Genomic DNA, 21,968 nt, shown 5'->3' with positions numbered 1-21,968 from the left:
AGTTTCCTTGTACGGTTTGAGCAGCTTCAAAAGCGTATGGACCGGGGTGTCCAACCGAAGAGTAAGTTAAACAGAGAAGGGAAGGGAGAAGCGCTGCAAGCCGAGTAGGGAACAGGGCGATTTTTCGCTGAACCTTGTAAGGGGGGGAGGGGGGGGCTGGAAAACTGGGAGCTAATATAAGTTCCCAAACTTCCGTGGTTAGTCCAATTAGTTCGAGTGTGGTCCCAAAAATAAAAAACATCAAATTGTGGAGGTAAATGAAATGGCGTGTACAAAAAGAGAAAAACAGAAAAAATCTAGGCACTTACCCTTTGGTAAAAGATATTACGTGGTACCACGTAATATCTTTTACCTAAGGGTAAGTCCCTAGATTGTTTACGTGGTACCACGTAATATCTTTTACCTAAGGGTAAGTCCCTAGATTTCTTCTGTTTTTCTCTTTTTGTACACGCCATTTCATTTACCTCCACAATTTGATGTTTTTTATTTTTGGGACCACACTCGAACTAATTGGGCTAACCATGGAAGTTTGGGAACTTGTATTAGCTCCCAGTTTTCCAGGCCCCCCTCCCCCCCCTTACAAGGTTCAGCGAAAAATCGCCCTGTTCCCTACTCGGCGTGCAGCGCTTCTCCCTTCCCTTCTCTGTTTAAAATTCCTACTAAAAGATGACTGTCGTATAATGTATACATATAACATTCACTCACATTATTTTAGCTCTATTTTTAAAGATTATGGACAAAAGGGAGCCATGAGCCATGAGCCACACATGGTGGGTTTATCGCAGGTTTGCTTGACTCTGCAACACAAATAAAACTGCAAGTCCCCATCAGACTATCTTTTTCATTAAATCACATAAATAATATTGTTGGAAAAAAATATTTATTTTTTTTAACTTACCCATTCAACTAGGTTTTGAGAGATCCAGAAAAACACAATCAGTAAATATGTAGCTGGTTGAGAAAAAGAGCTTGTTAGGTAAAGGATTGTGAATATTCCAAATGACAAATGAAAACAGTTTTAAAACGCTTGGCAACTTTGAACACAATATACTCCAAGTGATTCACTTGGCAGCCTTTCCTTTTCACCTTTCTAGTTACCTTTGTCACAGCTTATCTCCTTGATTGCTGATTTTTTCTTATTAATCCTTTGTTGGGATCATTTTTCATCCTCTATGTTGTTCTTGTAATACATAACCAATAAAGTTTAATGATAACCTATGTTTGTTTGCTTTACTGGCCTATATGTATATATATACAGTATGCATATGTTTTACAAACGTATAAAGTGAAAGCATACCATTTGTCCGAAAAAACAGACAGAGATTACATTGTTCTCTTATTGCTATATTGTTCAAATTGTATGTCTGGGCAACATACTGCACAGTTTATTTCTTTAAAAATTCTGCAGCTGCAAAATAAATCTGTTGATCCTGCCAAAGATCCAGTGTGCTCCCAACTTCCTGTTTGAGCTGGCAACTCTGCCTCTGCTGTACTGAAATCCCACCAGTGTTCCAGGGTTTCCAAGTTGTCCCCTGTTGGGGTATAGAAAACAATGTCCCTTTTGTTATGGAGATGGGGAGGGGGGTACTGTAGTGCAGAACCTCCTGTCTTTGAGCAAAGATACAGCTACATTCATTTTAAATTGCTTATCAGTTGATAAATCATCTAATGTAGATAAATGTTCTCCTGTCTGACAGCCTAATAAATGGTGTCTGCTCTTTTAGTTTGTCACAATTACTGTGCTCAAATGCACTCATTTTCTAATGAGGCTTGCAGGTTTGGCCCAATAAGGTTGTCTCATTAAGCTGTAGGCAGGGCTGCAAGTGCAAAAATAAGCTGGAAAGCTTTTTGGGAGCGCTGCTTGAAGGAATAAAAAGTAGTATTTACTGATAGGGTCCTTCAGCTTAATGATTATTCTATCTACGGTTACCAAGTGGTCCACATCATCACTTGATTGCAAAAAACACTGTACAGGAGACGATATTGGCTCAAAATGCATTTTACACAATCAAGCATAGCAAGTCACTTGGTAGTACAAAGTTGTTCATAGAAAATCTTCAGCTATGACATCCTGAAATTCCTGTTGTGACTGTAAATGTTTGCAATTTTTAAAGTGAATATGTATTTCTTCCTGGAGATCGGTGAGGTGGTAGAACTAGTACTGGGTTTTACCAGCATCATCAGCAATAAAATGAATTGGAACTAAGTTTTTGGTTATTGATATGTATGTTGTTTCATAAATATGAAAATTGGCAACATCTAAGCATTCTGCACAACTCCCATGTATTATGTTTGCCTGTTATATTGTTAGGTTGTATTGGACAACACTTACAAGTGATGCTTTAGCTATTTTTGAGTTGAGAAACCTGTCAGATATATTGTGCTTGAGATCATCTAGCAAACTCAGTGGTAACATTTTTGTGCAAGAAAAGGTACCTTTTCTATTTTCTTTTTGTTGGAAAGACTAGACTACTGGATCTAGAAATGTTCTTAGCAAAGTTTACTTAACATGGTAACATAGTTGTTAAGATTGTATAAAGACTCGGGCACATCCAGTTTAACCTGTTTGTGTGTGTGTGTGTGTGTGTGCATGTGGGTATCACTAATAATTCCCACACCTCTGTATATTGTATTCACTAAGGAAAGCATCTGGAAGTTTTTTGAATGTGTATATACTCTCAGTTGATACCACTTCTTGGGGATGGGATTCCTAAATTTTAATGCTCTAACAGTAAAGAATCCTCTATGTAGTTTGAGATTAAACCTATTTTCCTACTTTCTTACAAATATTTGGTCCTGTTCAGCATCCTACAGTAAGAAGTGAAGCTTATTGATGTTTGTCTTTACAAAGTTTAGAGTTCTTGTCATACCAACATGCCTCTCTTTTCTGTAACTTACCACAAACGTAATAATCACTCTGTGATCATAGTTGCCCATGTTGTCCCTACTTTTTACATCTCCAACCAACTCCATGTTGTTTGAAATTATTAGATCTAACAGAGCATTTTTCCTAGTTGGGAATTCCACCATTGTTGCTGTAGCGTTCACCTCCGAAGGAGCGTCTGAATATGAACTAGGGCTCTCCTACCTGTTTTGCCAGCCACCGGCCCCTTTCTTAGCTCCACCAACACCGAAACTCTGGAACAGAACAGACTCGAGTTGTAGGGTCTTTTTAGCATTTATTGCACAGGATCAACTAGGAGAGAGGGGTTGGGGTTGCAAGATACCCGAGCAACAATTTAGAGAACTGTGTATTCTCCCTTAGCAAAAGCTTGAAGCAGTAGCACAACCATCCTGTAAGAGCGACCAGTAATATGTAGTAGCACAGAGAACAGCCAGGAATAGGACCTTGAGAGAGAACTGCCACAGGACTCGTAGTGCACCAACTGGCTTCTCTTCAGTAAAGTTCCTGAGAATAGGGTGAGGGATCTCTCACAGGGTTCCAGACGGTAGCTCTCACCAGCTCCTCTGCCACACTCCTCAATAAGCAGATTCCACCTCCAGCCCAGCTTCCATCAGGTTCCTTTCCAATAGCATCTAAGGTCTCTGGGCCCCCAGCATCTGCCACATGCTGAGGCTCAGACCAGGCACCCAGTAGTATCTTAGGCCTCCAGGCCTCCAGCATCTGCCACATGCTGAGGTCTAGGCCAGGCATCTGTAGCACACAGACCTCCTCCCAAGGAGGGCCCCAGGGGAGAGAGAGAGTTCTGGAAAGTGTCCACAAATCTTTTATCACCTTCCTGCAGCCATACCTCTGAGTCAGCCTGCTCAGGGATTGGTCAGAGTCAGATGCTCCCTCACTGTATGCTGAGTTCCCAACCCAGCAACAGGGGGAAACAATCAATCCACCAGACTCAGTGAATCCAGCAGAGCGCGCTACACTGCCTTAGTTGAATGTGAAGTGCCATGTGCCCTAGTAAACTTTCTGTATTAATAAGAGCAGGAAATGTTAACTGCAGAAACGAGGTCTTAGATGAAATACTGTATATCTAAGAAAATAACAAAATCATTAGCTGCAGTTTTATACCTACAAAACCAAATAGGACCACAAACACACTTAATTTATTTCTCTGTTCTGGTCAGCCTGAATGTGTTTTGTTTTAGTCCACAGCATTCTAACATTGTATAATCATAATTTCAACCTATAAATAACCTTTCCAGGGAAGCAAAAATATCCCAGTTTATAAATATAAAAATAAAAAAACACAGTATTATGAATAATTGATAACTTACTAATTTAACTGAGTTGAAACTCTTGCTCACCATTCTGTGAAATGGAATTAATCTGACTACTTTAAAATAATGTTTCTAATTAATATTGTATACGGAGAGCAATAAACAAAAAATTATTTATAGCGGACCAATGTGTCCACTGCAAGCGTGTTTTTCTGAAATTGTAAAAATGCATCTTGCAGAAATATATGTGCATACATAAAAATGCCCTAATTATATAATGTACTATTAATAATTGTTCATAAATGTATAGGGCATTAAGTACTGGTGTAGTCAAACAAATTACTTTTCCAAAACGCTAATTAAAAAGTTAGTAAAGTTTTCAATTGTCTAAATCATTTTAAATGTTTATTTTTTATTTATAAAAGATGGTAGTGCTGACAGCTGTACCTTAAGAAAGTATTAACTAATGATTATTGCAATGTATTAATTAATAAGATTGCATCATACGGTGAGCATAAAATCATATCTGGAAAGTTACAACAAACATCCAGTACGTAAAACTGTTATTTCAGTACTACCATAGCAAATGCCATAGTAACAATCCAAGCAGATTCCTTTTTTCCTTTTTCTATTCTATAACCTACACTGTAGAAACAAGACAAGTACCGTATATACTCGAGTATAAGTTTTTTAAAATCAAGATACATAAAATAAAACTGGTATATATAATATAGTATTAATACAAAATGTGAAAATCACAAATCTCATATAGAGAATTAATAGCAGTTCTCTATTTTTTGTGGTCAGGACTGAATATAAGGCCAGCAGGTGGAGCGTTCCTTTTCACAATTTCTTATACCTCATCTGTTATAAATAAAAGCCGGTTGCTTACAGAGAACAGTAGCTCAAGCTGAAATTGGCAATTGATGTATACCGTATGAGGGTATGATGCTCCAGCATCCCGAGTCAGTGCATCATGGGTTAAAATCAAGCACCACTGGGGACCCCATCATTTTTTGTAGATTCATTTGTAGCACCACATTGCTAACCAACGAGAATATGCCTGTGGAGGATATGCATACATTGTGAAATGATTAGATGATAACTGCTTTAAAGGTATTAGCAGGCCTTTTTGTCTCCATGAAAGAGACAGAAAAAACTTGCTAATGCCAAGGCACTTTGTCACTTGCATTTTTAAAATAACAATCCAACAATGCAGCCAAAAATGTTTAGCTAATCATATACTTCTATACCTTGCATCATACAAGTTTAAGAACACATTCAATAGAATGGTGTAATATGAATATTGTTTTGATCTCCTCTCAGGCCCCCGAATGCAGGAAGTGATGTATATTAAGCATTTGAATATATATGTGTGTGTGTATATATACAGCTTTACTACGTATCTCTGTGTAGTGTAGCAAACGCATGCATTGCACATTCAGAACTGGAGTAAATATCAAGGTAGGAAGTGGCAATAGAGGTTGTAACTTGCAGGATCAACAGGTTCAAGAAAAGAAAAACAAAAGAAAGAGAACAGAAAAGCAGAATCATGTAAATGGTAAAGGAATATTTGCTTAATTTATACATTTTAATTTAGATACACTTTAAAAACAACTCTTTCTTTAAACATCTGATAATTACTGACATTTAAAACAAACCTCAGCTCTCATGTAATAGGTTAAGTGAACTTGTACTGAAATTTTTTTTAAACTTTAGGCTGCTATGCAATGAAACTGCACATGTAGTATTTCCTTAGTTATATATGTAAATGGTGACTTAAATTCCTTAAGTCAGGCTTGACTTCACACCTTCCTCCTCCTGTTCCTCACTATAGGTCAGTAAGGCTTCCAGTGATAACCTTCAGTATGGTGCAGATGGTAGTAGGATTTGGGCTAAGCACAACTTAAGAAACTGAACCCCCCAGTCCTCAGATCTCAAAGTAACACAAAGTATCTTAAAAGACAATTGAAACATCTTAAGGTCATTTTATTACATGACTGTCAGCTCATTAAAGTGAACAAAGGTTCATATTAATGGGCTGAGTGATGTTAATCAAAGAACAGTCCTAAATCTATAAAAGAATGGATATAAGAGTTAAGCAGATATGCTGATGCCTTATAGAAAATAATGAGCAGTAAGATAGGTGCTCATCCACAAACCTGCTTGAACTGAAACAGTAATCTAGAGGAACAGAAGTGGTACACACGCAGGCAACACTTCACTAGTCAAACAGAGGTTTTCCTACAACGAGTTCTCAAAGTCCAGAGCTTGCTATTACCTTCTAAGAAAGCCACACTTGATCCGGTGTGTATTTGGCTATTTATGTACCGTATTTGCCGGCGTATAAGACATCTTTTTATAATTAAAAACATCCCCCGAAAATCGGGGGTCGTCTTATACGCCGGGTATACGCCGGCAAATGTGAAATGAAACATGAAGTATATATGAAATGCTAGTGGATGCAGTTGTATGAAATTCTAGTGTATATCTATCAGCCTTCCAATGTTGACAGTATGCCGTATACTGTATAGCTTGATTATTAGTGTAGACCAATCTGTCAGCCCGCTGGATGTGCGGTAATACTGTATGTACGGTAGATCTATGGAGTAAACACAAGGGGGCGCCTTTCCTGGTGCAGGTGAATTTTATTTCAGTAAGCATGAGATAAGAACAAAAAACATACTCACAGACGTAAGAAGAATCATAAGCTGACAGGCAGTGTGCATCCACTGGATGATTCCTGTATGCTGGTGACGTTAAACGTTACCAGCATACAGGAATCATCCAGCGGATGCACACTGCCTGTCAGCTTATGATTCTTCTAACGTTTGTGAGTACGTTTTTTCATTTTTTGTTCTTATCTCATGCTTACTGAAATAAAATTGACCTGCACCAGGAAAGGCGCCCCCTTGTGTTTATTCCATAGCTCTACAGCTTTCCCGGCTTTCTTTTGGGGCAGCATCTTGCAGTGTGCCTAGGAGGAATTCTCATTGAGAAGTGACAAGTTTGTGGCACTTCACTGCTTTTTTACTTTGTATGTACGGTAGCTTCAGCTACATACAGTATACCGCGCTGAGCCACGGCGAGCGATGTACACAACCTCTGCCAATCCGAGCAGGCTTTGTATACATCGCTCGCCGTGATTGGCTCAGCAGGGTATACTGTATGTAGCCAAATCTACATACCGCGTACATCGCTTTCCGTGATTGGCTCAGCGCAGTATACTGTAGCCGAAGCTACCGTACATACAGTATTACCCACATCCAGCGGGACAAACAAGTCAAATGGTGAAGCTCTTTCCTGGGGTGGCCACATACAAGTCTATGAGGGTTCAGTGTGTAGCATTGCAGAGGATTCTAGCTGAAGTCATCACTGCACAATATATGACTCTGTTATTACCGCACATCCAGCAGGCTGACAGATTAGTGGGTGTATTTAAACAATAATTCCCAAAAAGACCCCAAAATGGCCCAAAAAGACCCCATTATGGCTCCAGCAAGAAGAAGGAAATATGAAGCCAGTTTCAAACTGAAAGTTGTAAACTTTGCCAAGGAACATACAAACTGTGCTGCTGCAAGACAATATGGAGTAACAGAAAAGATGGTCCGAGACTGGAAAGCAAATGAAGATGCATTAAAGAGTATGCCAAGGAGTAAGTGTGCATTAAGAAGAGGCACCCCGCATTGGCCAGAACTCGGAAAACATGTAGCAGACATGGTGCATGAGCATCGTCAAAATGGTTATGTAGTGACACGAAACAAAATACATATGTTTGCACTTCAGTGGGCCAAATCTAATCCAGATCGCAGCAAAGGATTTAAGGCCACTGTATCCTGGTGTACTAGGTTCTTGGAAAGGCATAATCTGGTACTGAGGCAAAAGACCAAAATTGCACAAAAATTACCTGCAGATCTTGACGGCAAAGTAAGTAATTTCCATCGATATGTAATACAACGGCGCAAGGAATCGTTGGTGCAGCAACTGGATGTGTGCCTAAACAAGCCATTTAAAGATCGCATTCGAGAACAGTGGAATAAGTGGATGGTTAGCGGCAAAAAGTCATTCACTAAAGGAGGAAACATGCGTGCTCCACAGTTGGATGTTTTGTGTAACTTTGTCATAAAAGCCTGGAATGATATTGATGCAGAAACAGTAATCAAGTCTTTCAAGAAGTGTGGCATATAAAATTCATTGGATGGTATGGAGGACGACTACTTGTGGCAAGATGAAGGGGAAGCTGAAGCTGAAGCCACACCATCTGATTCAGAAATAGATCCATATGATGACTGTCTTACAAATGTATCACAAGATGTCATTGATGAACTTATGATGTCAGAGGATGACCATGATGAGGATTTTGAAGGATTTTAAGTACCCATAAGTCATAACTATTTTAATTAAAATTATTTAAATCAAATCTGATGTTTTTAAATGGTGTTGCCTCGGAAGGGGGGTAGTTTTATACGGCGAGTATAGCCCAAAACCTATATTTTAACTGAAAAATTAGGGGGTCGTCTTATACGCCCAGTCGGCTTAACCACCGGCAAATACGGTAGATCTTTTTAACAGGTTTGCATTTGGATGTGATCCTTTTTACAACCTGTACACTAGCATTTATTCTACAAGACAAGATATTTAAATAATAATATATGTACCAGTTTGTATTGCATAATTGTAAAACATTTTTTCTTTTGAAAGTATTTTTGACATGTAAATGAAATTTATATACTAAAAATTAATAAAGGCTTCTGTGACTTTTCATGAATTTTAAGGTTTTTTTGTCGCTAGCTTTTAAAAAAAAAAAAATCTATTTATAAGTATAGTGCCTTCTTGAGATCTAACTCTTCAAAATGGATATACATAATTGCCTAAAAGTCTACAGTGCAGAGCAGTTTGATTAATGTCAAGTATGTAAACTCTTGGCCTAACCCTTTCTCTAACACAGTGGCATGTAATTCAGCTCTAAATATCAAAGTTGTAAATTAAAATTTCCCTGCTAAGTTTAAATTGAAAATCATTGCAGCAATAACAGCAAGAGCAGAGGATGGCTTTTGAAGTAAAGGCAATGACACGTGAGTGACAGAGAGAATGGATGAAAGAGGTATACTGAATAAACAGCAAATAGGTCTGTATGTTTATGTTAGCCATTTAAGAAAAATATTTTAGGATACCTTATCCTTAGAGCTGTCAATGTGTCAGTTTCAATTAGGAAACAGTCATGGTATGACTGTATGGGTTTAAAACGAGAGGGATCCATTTTATACAGCTGGCTGGCTTAATATATGATGAAACCGAGTATTCATGTTTAACAGGCAGCTGATATGAGGGAACTAAATGGTTCAAACTTGAACCATACACCTTACAATTATCTGCAGATTTTCTGTGGTCAGATTGAAAAAGTGCAACAGATTGTCCTAGTTGGAGATGACTCCATCCACACAGTTAAGTGTAGATGGAGGAATCTGTTGCACATTTTCCATCTGACCACAGAAAATCTGCAGATAATTGTAATTGTATGGCCAGCATAACAAGGATTGTACCACCTCCTCCACTCTAAATTTCACCAGACTTTGGCAATTCTGTGAAGTGCAGTTGCCACCTGACAGAATCCTGACAGACTTTCATCTCCACCCAGTGAATACAAAAATTGGAACAGTGCTCAACTGGGGAGATAGACCCACAGAAGTAGGTCTCAAAGCGCGTTTCCCTTCTTAATAGGGGAAGGAAGCCCGTATGACTAAAGACCAGATAACGTCCTCAGCTCGCAAATAGCATCATCATTTCAAAGGGAGACGAAGTCGCGCATAGACATAGCTTAGGTAGGGCTGAGAATTTAACATCAGTCTTCTCAGCTGAGCCAGATGGACAGGAGTCCCATTACACCCATAGATTTGTACTGTGGTGTCCGTTGGATATTTGTTTTATGCCTTTTGTGACCTGTGACATTTTGAGTACCTGCTTTTATTCATACATTTAATTTTTTTGGACGATATGCACTATGTCCTCTTTATATTTTGTCTCCCTGGAGTGGGTGGAGATGAAAGTCTGTCAGGATTCTGTGGCAACTGCTTATTTGGAAGTTTGGATCTATCTAGTGATGGACTATCCCCTGCATTTATTTGCACAATTATAATTGTTGCACATTGGACTTTGTTTTTATCACTCTGTTTACATCTTTTCATGTTTTGATATGCTCTTTTGTATATATTTTTAAAGCATATACTCATATATCCCATCGTTATATCACACATTTAATAGAATTGTATATATTTATTCAACTTAGCACATGATTGTTATACATGTTTTAGATTATTTTATTTTTTATCTTGAGTGCCTAGTAGCTCTTATTTGCATTTATTTACTGGCGCTGATCACATATTGTTTTTATGTTAAAATTGCTGCTATAGTTGCCACTAAGCCTTATACCCAGCACCTTGGGGGTTAAATTAATTGTCGGCTACAAACTGGAGGTGACCCCAATGTCAGCACTCCTCCTCTGCATGGTCTGGCTGTTTACTAAGCATCCTTTTACTTGTGTAAATGTGAGTCATTTACTAATAAATTAAGTCTTTTGTGGCACCAGATTGCACTTTTTTCTCTAGTTCCTATTTATGCTATTGTTGGGTTGGTCCTAAATTCAAGTTGTTGTTTACTTCGCCCTACTGTTGGGGAGTGCCATGTGCAATAGTGGTGGAAGATACATTTACCCGAGTTAGGAATATTTATATCTGACCAAGAAGTGGAAGATGTATTGCCAATGCTGCAAGCAATAGAAGGGTATAATTATTTGGGAGAAGCTTCTGGAAACTTTCTTGTCTCCCAGGCTTTGCCTGGGGAGGATGTGTGTAACAGATTCTGATTTTCCAGGCCTTCTTCCTAAGGAAAACAGACTTGGTTGAACAAGGTATTCCCAATGCTGGGGCTTAAATCTTGCACTACCTGAACATAGGTGTTGCATGGGAGGAGTGATGTTGGATTCTGGATGGGAGTGACAGTGATAAGCTTCAGCTTCTGGAAGTGTCCTGAAAAGCTTGGTAGAGGTCTGGACTGTGCAGAACGTTTGGTGGCTTGCCTGGGGAGTACATATGCTGCATCTACTTACTGTTATAAGGTAAGGAGAACACAATGTGCTGGTCTGGCTTAAAGGTCCTTTTTTATGTGTTCTAATACACTCTAATGATGACTTGTGTATTAAAGGCTTACTGTTGTCTCTCCTGTTTGAATGTAGCCTACCAAACATGCTTCAATACTGTTATGGAGTCAGTACAATGTATCTTCATTTTTATCTGCAGTATATACACTTAAATGTGGATCTTTGGACTGAAAACTGCATGTAGTGTGTAATTTAGCAAATGAAGCATACCAGATAATGTTTAAATACCGTTTATGGCATCTGTACAATATTCCTTAATTTTACAGTAAAAATATACACTTTCAATTTTTGGTGGGCCTGAACAAATGAATGAGGTGTTTAATCTTGCAAAATCGCTGCCTACAAAAGGTTGTTGCAATACTCTCTAGCATCCTGCACAAATATTTGTTTAATTTCACTGTCTCTGAAATATAGCATTGTACTTTTTATTGTAGCATAACAACTGTCTTGTCTCTGTGGGGTTGTGGTTTTGAAGTTTTTTTTCTTACCCCAGTTTTAGCCAGTTGGTATGACGTTGGCAGTTGGTACAAAGTTGAGAGCTTTAGGTTTTTTTTGGGGAAGAATAAACCTTCCTATATTTTTTAGCAGGTTCTGCTGTGGCTGCTACTTCCACTGCTCAATTCTGATCCATTAATGTTATATTAAGAAAATCAGCTGTCGCAGCCAAAACTACCTAGAAAAGCTGAAATTAATCAGATTGTGGTGCTGCTGCTGTAGCTAAAGCTAAGTCAAGCTAAATGTAAAAATCTAAAAAAATGAATTACACATGTAAAATATGCGGTGCCAGAATAAGGTGCCAGTGACGCTGCCCATGAGAAACCTAATATTTGTGACACCACCTACAACTTAAAGGCATCTCCAAGAAATGTATGAAAAAAGAATGATGTTTTGCCATTTTGCTCTTGAAGTTGCATAAAAATTAGAATCCTCTCACCACTGGTATTTTGAAAAAAATTTCTTTAAATAGGGGTTTGGGCTGTGGGCATCTACTCTTGCTGGCAGATTTGTGATGCTGAGCTGCATTTGTTTTGAAGGCCTCTCCAGCTGCACACCTTGGGAGCTACTTTGGAAGCTGGAAATACTGGAATGACAGCAGATCCTTCTTTTCTTAAATCTGAGTAAATCCTGAAATCTAGGGCACACTGGAGCTTGCAATTTTAGATTGCTTTGTGAGTGCTGCTGTTTGTGAGGATCATGCCCTATGACTGGATTTCTGGTTTGAAATAATTTGACAATATACCCTTCCTTCCTCTGCGTCTTTCCAATTGTTTCCATTAACTGTTAAAATGGATTACATGACAAGAACTGATTATTTTTTGTTCACCCAAAGTGACTGTTACATTGGGACAGTTAGTGTATGTTCTCATTTAGAGGTTCCATTTGTTATCTACAAGGATGGACTGGGTAAAGATAGGGTCAAGAGCTTTCCCTTACCTCTGGTCTGTGAAGGCTGCAATCATTTTGTTATCAAACAGTTGACACAGTACCACAGAAGTATGATGAGTGTTTTATGGCTTTTGAAAAATGAGACCTTTATTTCAACACAAAATAAATGGCTGTTACCTCAGCAGCCTTGACATATACTGGCAGAATATTGACAGCACATACTTCTTAAATAACGTTTAACCTATTTGTACATTTGGATGTAGCACAACACAGTAAGTTCTACATTTAAAAGGTCAGGGCACTGTTATCTGCATTCAGGTGCACATCTCTGTCCACAGCCATGAGTAAACTCCTGCCAGCAATTCACCTTTATACTGCCTGTCACTCAGATTTTATGCATTTATAGGATTGAGAACATGCACAAAACTGTACACGCTCCATTGCCAGCACCATTATGGTCACAGAGATAAAAATGGAAACTAATAACACTCAATCCCAGATGTGAAACTGTGCCAGTTGAAATAAAAACATTTAAAGCTGAACACAGGCAAAAATAGAATAGCATTCTTTAAACCAGTTATGTATTTGTCAAAAACCATATGGGGTTTTAAATTTACAGACCAGGAGAAGGGTGGAATCATGGTTGTCTGGGCTGCTACTGTGGAGATGTGGAGCTACAGCTACACTGCCAGGGTTTCCAAGGAAGACAGTAGGTTTACCTGAGCAGTGTAGGTAAATGGCTGGCGGGACACCACAGTCTGTTGAGTCATGGAACTGAACCTGCATGGTAGGAAGCACCCTTGACTAAGAAGGAGCAGATGAGACTCAGGACTATGTCCTTGACTCTGAAGAAGTGAATGTGACTCAGGACTTGGATCAGCACTCACCAAAGTAGGGGGCAGGTGACATGGGATGCCCCAGTGTGCAAAGTCTAAGGGCCAGATGGTATTCACCTTCACAGGAGTGATGGACTTTAATGCTTGCTGACCCCATATTGTGACCCCCAGATTCAGCTTCATTGACCAGGAGCCAAGTAATGAAGGGCGCAGGTCACTAGATAAAAGCTCCAAGGTAAATGTAGGGGACATGAAAACCATGAATAGCCATAGATCAGGGCAAGCAAATGACTAGGTGTCAGGAAGCCAGGCTTGGCCCTTACACTCAGAATTCTGCATGGGCACCTGCGCATGTGCGTGTGCATAGTGTTGTTCACAAAATTGTGCACCGCCGGGCGCCTCTGTGTTGCGGATGATCATGCTAAACTGGCTATTTAAGACTGGGACATTCCAACCTCCAGTACTGACTGGTCTTCAGCTGTTTCCTGTTCCTGTAACCTGAACCCTGCATCCTGACTCTGATCTCCTGGTGTTTGACCCAGCTTGACTATCTATTCTGCTGTTCTTCTGGATCCCCTCGACCTCGGCTAGTTTTCTGACTACGCTCCTGTCTGCTGCTCTGTACCTCGCTGTCTGCAAGTTGCTGGTCCTGCCTGTCCCTCAATACACCTTTTCTACTGTCCTGGTACCTCACTGCTCGACTGTTACAGATCCGGCTTGTCTTGGACTTCGCTGCTACTGGCACTCGTGCCTGCCCTGTCCTAGTGCACCTGTTCCACCTCCAGGGGTTATTGGACTTGAGCTGCAAGAGAGGCCTTCCTCATCAACTCAGACTCCTCTAAGGTACATGGTTTCTGATACTAGGATAACAAGAAAATTAAGTTAAAGGTCAGGGCAGACTAGGATAATTAGGAAACAAAGCCAAAAGTCAGTACACAGATATTGATACTGATACTGATATTGATAGAATGAGTTGAAATAGCTGACCAGACAACAGGAACACAGCAGGGGAGCTCAGTGTCTAGCTAGTAATACCATAGCCTGGGCAGTACTGAAAGCTGCTGTGAGTGTAAATAGCAATGTGCTGTAAATGACTGCAGCCAAGCAGGGCAGAGATACTGAATGGCTGCAGCCAGCAGGAGGGAAGTGCAGACAGCTGTGTGCCATAGAAGTCAAGGCATCACTAAAGCAAAGAAGGTAATTAGCGCTGACAGTACCACACCTTTTGGACGGCCTCCCCACCCATTTAGGTCCAGATTTTAAAAGGAATTTCTGATTAAATCTGTGTACAAGCTGCAATGCAAGGACATATGATGCAGGGATCAAAGAACTCTCTTTGGACACGCATCAATGAGGCACTGCAGAATACCTCTAAAAAGTGAGTTCAATATTTTATTAGCCTTATATTGAAGATTATCTTCAGAGACCAGGATGGTGACTGGAACAGGACAAAATCACTTGATGAGAAAAAGGGTTACAAAGCAAAACATGGAAGGAGTTAGAAATCTTGAGGGTCTTAGAAATTGTCTAAAGCCAACCAAGTTTTTCTTAAAAAATATAGTATATGGGACTATACATTTTGGAGCATAGTTTAGCAATTGTACATTGAGTATGATGTTTCCAGGAAAAGCCAGACTTTTCCCCTGGTGGCTTGTGTCTGCAGTGACCTGCAAAATTGGCAAAATTTTAAAATACAAGCTATAAAATTGCATAAGCCAATGGCTATTAAGTGGTATTTGTAATGCCCATCTCTGGTGTTAAAGGCAGTCTTCCATTTCATCTCTGCAGCATATACAGAGGAGGTTATATGTCTAATACTCCACCCTCCACATGTATTAAACCTGAACTTTTTCTGTGCGGAGAGAGCGATGCCCCAAAATTCCCCTTAGCACCACAGTAAAGACATAGACCCAGATTTTGGCCTTTAGTGCATTCTTTGGGGAAGAGCCTGGTGCTCCCTAGCTGCAAGGGTATCTTGTACTGTATTTTAAATGTTTACTTGAAATGTTTTTGTCTTTCCATAAATCACTATTTTATTCTTTCATTGTGCCTTTATATGTGCTAGAAAATGTCACTACACTAGGAGAGTCAATTGCCTAGCAGAGCCTCCTCCCCATTACACATCATAGCCCTCTCCTCTTCCGGTAGTGTGTAATTTCTCCAAAGTAAAGGGCAATGCTATAAAGTGTCTCTTGAAGTGACAGCTCTGATCCTGCTGGAGTTTGCTAACATATCATCCAAGATAATTTCGACCAGCAGCAGCCTCAGGCCTTTTGGAAGTCTACACAAGGAAGGCTTCACAGGTTAATAATAAGCAAACATGTCAAAATTAATATAATGCTTCACTCCCAGCGCTGGCAGCTGGTATTTTATGACCTTCCCAAAAAATGAAACAGAGGATCCTTAACGCAGTGTGCTGTTCCTCCACATGGATCAGAGAACCTTCATAACATGAAAAACTGGGAAAAAAGCAGAGACACAGAGCACCCAACCATGTGTAGAATCGCTTTATTAAGTTGCCATAAACAATTAAAACAAACTCACAAAGGCGTCACAGTACAGGGCATATTACTCTTCTCCAGTGTGGCAAGAGTACAACCCGTAATGTGAAAATATCACACAGATACCGCCGATCAGCTAGCTGGAATGCTGCCTCACAGCCGGGAGTCTGTGTTTGCGGTTGATGCATTTCCGGGTCATGCCCCCTTATTTAGAGCAAACATACATTAATCCACATATAAGCATATGGGAGGATTTATTGTTAAAAATGTATAGTCTTTTTGAGTAACTGCATAAAGCAATCTGACATTGCACAGAAGTCAGTATATCCCACTAATATACACTTAGTGATATAACACACAAGCTGGCTTCATAGAGAAAACAGCAATTACAGCAACTAGTCACTTAAACGTTTAGTCTTACACTGTGGCTCTCTTTGCATTTCAAGGTCTTTGTGTTACTGCAGCATTTCCACAGTACAATGCTCTGTTCACAGAAAGTCCTAGGTACTCTTGTGACCCTATTGTCTCCTCTGCAAGAGGAAACACTCCAACAATCAGTAATCTTTACTGCCACACACCAAGCTTGTGAAAAACTGACCTCACCTGAAGCTCACCTGTATTATTGCATTCACTTCATCTTTTACTACACTTTTTTGAATTTCCTCTTTATCCAAGAGAAGCTCCTCACATTTAGGGGAAAAGTAGTTGTTTCTTGAATAATGCGTTGCCATGTTCCATGTGCTCATGGTGGTCTTAAAAGCCTATGAACTCCATTGAATAAACAATCCTACAGCATTGCACTGGGCATCTCTGAATGTTTGTGTTTTAAGTAGCTTATACCTTCACTGTTGCAGAACTGAGTAGCTGGCTAATGCAGGTGGATGCTGTCAAAGAAACAAAGACCACATTTCGTTCATTTAAATGTCAAGTTATACTGTGATGCATCTAATGCTGCACATACACTTCAAGCCATATTATAATTTTGCAGGTTGGTCACACATGCATAACAACTCTTTTACTGAGCAAGGCTAGCTGTATCTAAGTGTAAGTAAAAATAGGTAAAATTGTGCCAAAACACAACCTTGGCAAACTAAACAAAAGACACTTTCTTCTATGTTTTGTTGCTATCTGGTAGTTTGCAGTTACATTACCATTTTAAAATGTTTTATAAACTCCAGCCAAGAAAGACTTACTACACAATGTACAGCGATACAACTTAGATTGATTAAAATTCTATAACTATCATAATCTATATCTTCACATTAGATTGTATAATACAGTGTTATTTTGTACAATAATCAGAGCACTCTAGGAGAATTTCTGTTGGCTTTTGTAATAAAAATTTGATCTCCTGGAGCTTTACCCTCTGCCCAGAGTCCTGTCTCAATCAGCAGAAAATTCACCGAGGAGGTTTTCTCTGAATTCCTGTTTGGCTCCGTCATACTCCACCGAACATGGAAGTCTGTGATCATTGAAGGCCACTGATATTTTTTGACGGATTTATGGAAGTGCTCCAGAAAAACTCCATGCTTGCACTTCACGTTGCCTTAATACTTAGTAACCTCATTATTTTGTCTGTTTTACATTGTTTCACAATTTATAGGTTAGTAGAAAAATAACAGAAACTTTAGTCATTCACAGATCCATTGTACATTTATCACACATAACCCATTTAGATTATATATATTATATTAAATGCTTTGCATTTGTTTTTGCTTTTATTTAATTTCATTTCCCATTCATTATTGAATATAAAAAATAGAGCTAATAGAAATCTATCAATTGAAATGTACTTTTACTACATATTACTCTATTATTTACTACATACACACCTATCTAAACTTATCTTTCCAATCTCCTATCCTCCATTCTTTTATAAAAGAACAATTTCTTTTTCTACTTTTCTTGCTCTAAGAAATAGGTCTTGATACCCTAGAGACACTCAAGTCATCTACAATGCATGGGCAAAATCACAGTAACACCAGATGACCAAGGAATGTAACTGTAAAGTTACTATAGTAATCAAAACTTAATTATAAACACAGCTGCTATGTGTCATGGGAAACAGTTTAGAAAATAATGACAGCATATCTATATACAGACAAACTGTAATACTAAAGAGAAACAGTGATTGCAGTTTGAAGCTCACCAATACTTATAGACACCATCGTGGTACCATAGTTGCTAAATGCCATAACAGTACAGTCTTATTAGGCCCCATTCACATTGAGCGATTCGCAAAATCGCGTGTTTGTCGCGCGATTTGCATTTTGCGCGATATCGCGCAAATGCTTGCATTGAGCAAGCTAGAGTCGCGGCAAAATCCGCTCCAAAAAGGGTCCTGCAGTAGCGACGCACGACCCGCGAAGGCGATGGACAGAGCCCCCATTGGATTGCATTGGAGAGCGATATCGCGCGGTAAATAGCCGCAATATCGCGGGACTTACCGCGTGATAAATCGCTCAGTGTGAACGGGGCCTTAAAAGCCACCATGAAATTGCATCAGTACCTTTGTAAGCAAATGTCTCAAAAAATTGTTGTGAGTTTTACAAAGGTGAAATTAATGGCAGTGCTGAAATTTGGAAAGCTCTTGTATCAAAATCAATACATAAAGACACAAACTTCTATATAGATTTTCTTCTTCTTTTCTAAATGAATGTGAGGCTTTTCTTTCTCACAAATTGTGCAATATATCACTATATGTAGTTTGTTTGACAACATGCAATTGGGAATGAAGGCATTACAATTGTTGGCAATTACAGTTCAATTTGAAACCACCTCTTATGCTGAATTACAAAGAATGACTCTATATGCAAATGAAGTTAAAGAAAATGGATCCCAGTATATTCAAAATATATTGGATTATTCTTTTACAATAATCTTGTCAGTACTATTAAAATAATATTAAACCATACATTTTTGGCTTTACTTCTCTTTTTGATCACCGGAGTACATTTACTAATAAATATTGCTGGGATTCACCCAGCTGTCTAATTGATGGCTCTGCCTTTCTAGAGTCAGAGACAGCTGCGCCCGCCCCCTCTCATGTCTGTCCCTCCAGTGAATACTGGAGGAACAGAGAGGGGAGAATTTCTGTGAGGAGTGGTCTTAGTGTACAGGGTGCAGCCCCTGACAAAACTGGAGGAGGATCGGGATGGCATAGGTAAATCACAGCAGTATGGAGTTGAGGTGTTGTTATTGCTCTATGCACACGGCCAGACTGGCACTGTTGAATTTTAGATTGCTTTATGGCCTTCTTTTATGACTCTTCAATGTTGATTTTTTTCACTAACAGCCTGATAATGGTCTATGTAAATCCAGATTGAGTGATTTGAAGATTGCTTTATTGCAGTGTGATCCAGACTTTTCTCAGGGCTCAATGGGTTCATTGAACTTTTGGGATGCCAGAACCTTGCAACCCAGGAAAATATAGTTGAAGCACTTTATCTTTAATTAACAATTTTATAGCAGGGCTAATACAATTAAAATACTTTCTGCAATATACATTATTGTTTAAGCATGAATAATTAAAGGGTATTTCCACTTTTGCAGCCAAATTTGAAAAAAACAAAAAACAGTTATATGTTTGTTATGTGTTCCTATTCACACAGCTCATCTAAAAAAATGTTTTAGAAATGAATACCTTTTTAGCTGCTTATTTGCCACATGATTATACCTGGGACTCTTCAGGCAGCTTATAATGGGACAGTTTTTATTTTAAAAGTTTATTGACATACAGTGGGGGGAGAGGGGCAGCCCTATTCATCTAGTTTACAAATGATAATGAAATCTGCCAGCACAGTACACAGTGTTATTTACTTCAAACAAAACTCTCACCAACCCCCAAGTGAGAACTAAGCAGCATTTTTCTGTCCAGGACTGGCAGAGATATCAAGGAAGCTTAATTTCTAAAACTTTTTAAAGTTATGTATCAAGTGTAAGGTATAGTCATGTAAAAAAGAAAGTACACCCTCTTAAATACTATGGTTTTAAGTATCAGAACATAACAAAAATCATCTGGTCCTTAGCAGATCTTAGTATTAGGTAAATACAACCTCAGATGAACAACGTATGACATATTACACCGTGTCATTATTTATTTTTCAAACATAAAGCCAAAATGGAGAAGCCATGCGTGAAAAACTAAGTACACCTTATGATTCAATAACTTCTAGAACCACCGTTAGCAAAATATTGAAATAATAATTTTCTGTATGACTTTATCAGTCTTTTTGGAGGAATTATGGTCCAGTCTTCTTTACAACATTGCTTCAGTTCATTGAGGTTTGTGGGGGCATTTGTTTATGCATAACTCTCTTAGGTCCCACCACAGCATTTCCCTCACTGGAGGGACAGACGGGGGGACAGCGGCTCTGGCTGTAGAGACACAGAACCAGCTGCCAATCAGGAAACTAGGTGGATTATATTGTCGTGATCTTTCCCAGGTGCAGCATGGCTCTGTGCTGTCAGCAGATACCGAGCAGTAGCCCGCTATGTGCTGAGTTTCGGTCACAGGAGTACATTAGTAAATGTACTTTGACCCAAAAGAGGACTAAAGCCAAAAAAAGGTTTGGCTTTAGTTTTGTGTTAAGGAACTTGAAAATGAAAAAATATTTTAAAATACAAAGCCATATCATAGCGATCTCAAACTTTTGAACAACATTGACCATGCTATAAAACAATATTTAAAATGCACAGGAATCATAGTAATCTGAAGCTCCCTTTAGGCCCCTTTCACACGGGCTGATCAGGAGGGGATCTGTGCACAGATCCCCTCCTGATCGGAGCAGTAAGAAGCGGATGTCACCTCTGTAACCTCCATGTCCCTGTAGTTTTTTTCTCCACCTTGCGATAGAGGAAAAAAGTGAAATAGCCAGACCCCATGTAATTCTATTGGGAATCGGATGTAAACTTACAAGTGTCCATGTACATCAGATTACCCCCGATCCAGCACAATCAGGTCTGGTGAAATGGATGTCTTATCTGTTTGTGTTTCTGGACCTGGCCTGAGTTGGGGGTAACTGGGTGTAAACTGACACTTATTCATTTACACACAGCTGCCCATAGACTAATATTGGGCATCCGATCTGGTCCGCCAGAAAAACTGACAGAACTTGGTAATATTGTGTATATTTCCTGGTGATTCAGGTTGATCTAAAACATAATCTATGCATCACATGTCACATATTTGCTTTGATGCTACGTGCGGGTTTAAAGCATGCATTTTATACATTTATTGATTTGCTTTTAAATTCTATTGCCTATCGTGCCAAGCTTAATTTTATTATTTGCTTATGTATTTATTTTTCTTACGGTTGGAAGTCATTTGAATTTTAAAATTGTTTGCTCAGTTTTTAAAATATAATTGTACAGGACGCAAGGGCATTTGAGAGCATGTATGCTTAATTGCACTTTAATTGCTTTCTAATATGACACCATTTAAGTATGAATTATCATTAAAAAAAGTTGTATAACAAAAATTAGCAATATGCAAAACAGCAGCAAAACCTTTGTTACATGGTTAATTGGGGTTAGATTGCCTGATTGCGGTGTTTTGAGTACGCATTTCCCATCACCGATGTATAAAAAAGAATTTTAAAGAAAATTGAAAAAAGTTGATAACTCCATACCTTAAAAAGCTAGCTACAGAGTGCTTGCACGCACGCACACCTTTATACATACAAGATGTTGAATAGGAATTGCATATACTGTATATGTATATATATACACTATATTGCCAAAAGTATTGGGACACCCCTCCAAATTATTGGATTCAGGTGTTCTGTGAAATTCCTTGCTACTAAATATTCCACGGTCAACTGTTAGTGGTATTATTTATTCCAAAAGACCACATGTAGTAGTGATGGGGCTTTAAGAGGCGTCAGACATGTATTACCAATTTATACAATTTTA

The sequence above is a fragment of the Nanorana parkeri genome, unplaced genomic scaffold (assembly GCF_000935625.1).
Source record: "Nanorana parkeri isolate BGI_ZX_2015 unplaced genomic scaffold, ASM93562v1 scaffold358, whole genome shotgun sequence".
Taxonomy (NCBI): Eukaryota; Metazoa; Chordata; class Amphibia; order Anura; family Dicroglossidae; genus Nanorana; species Nanorana parkeri.
This window is presented reverse-complemented; position numbering follows the sequence as displayed.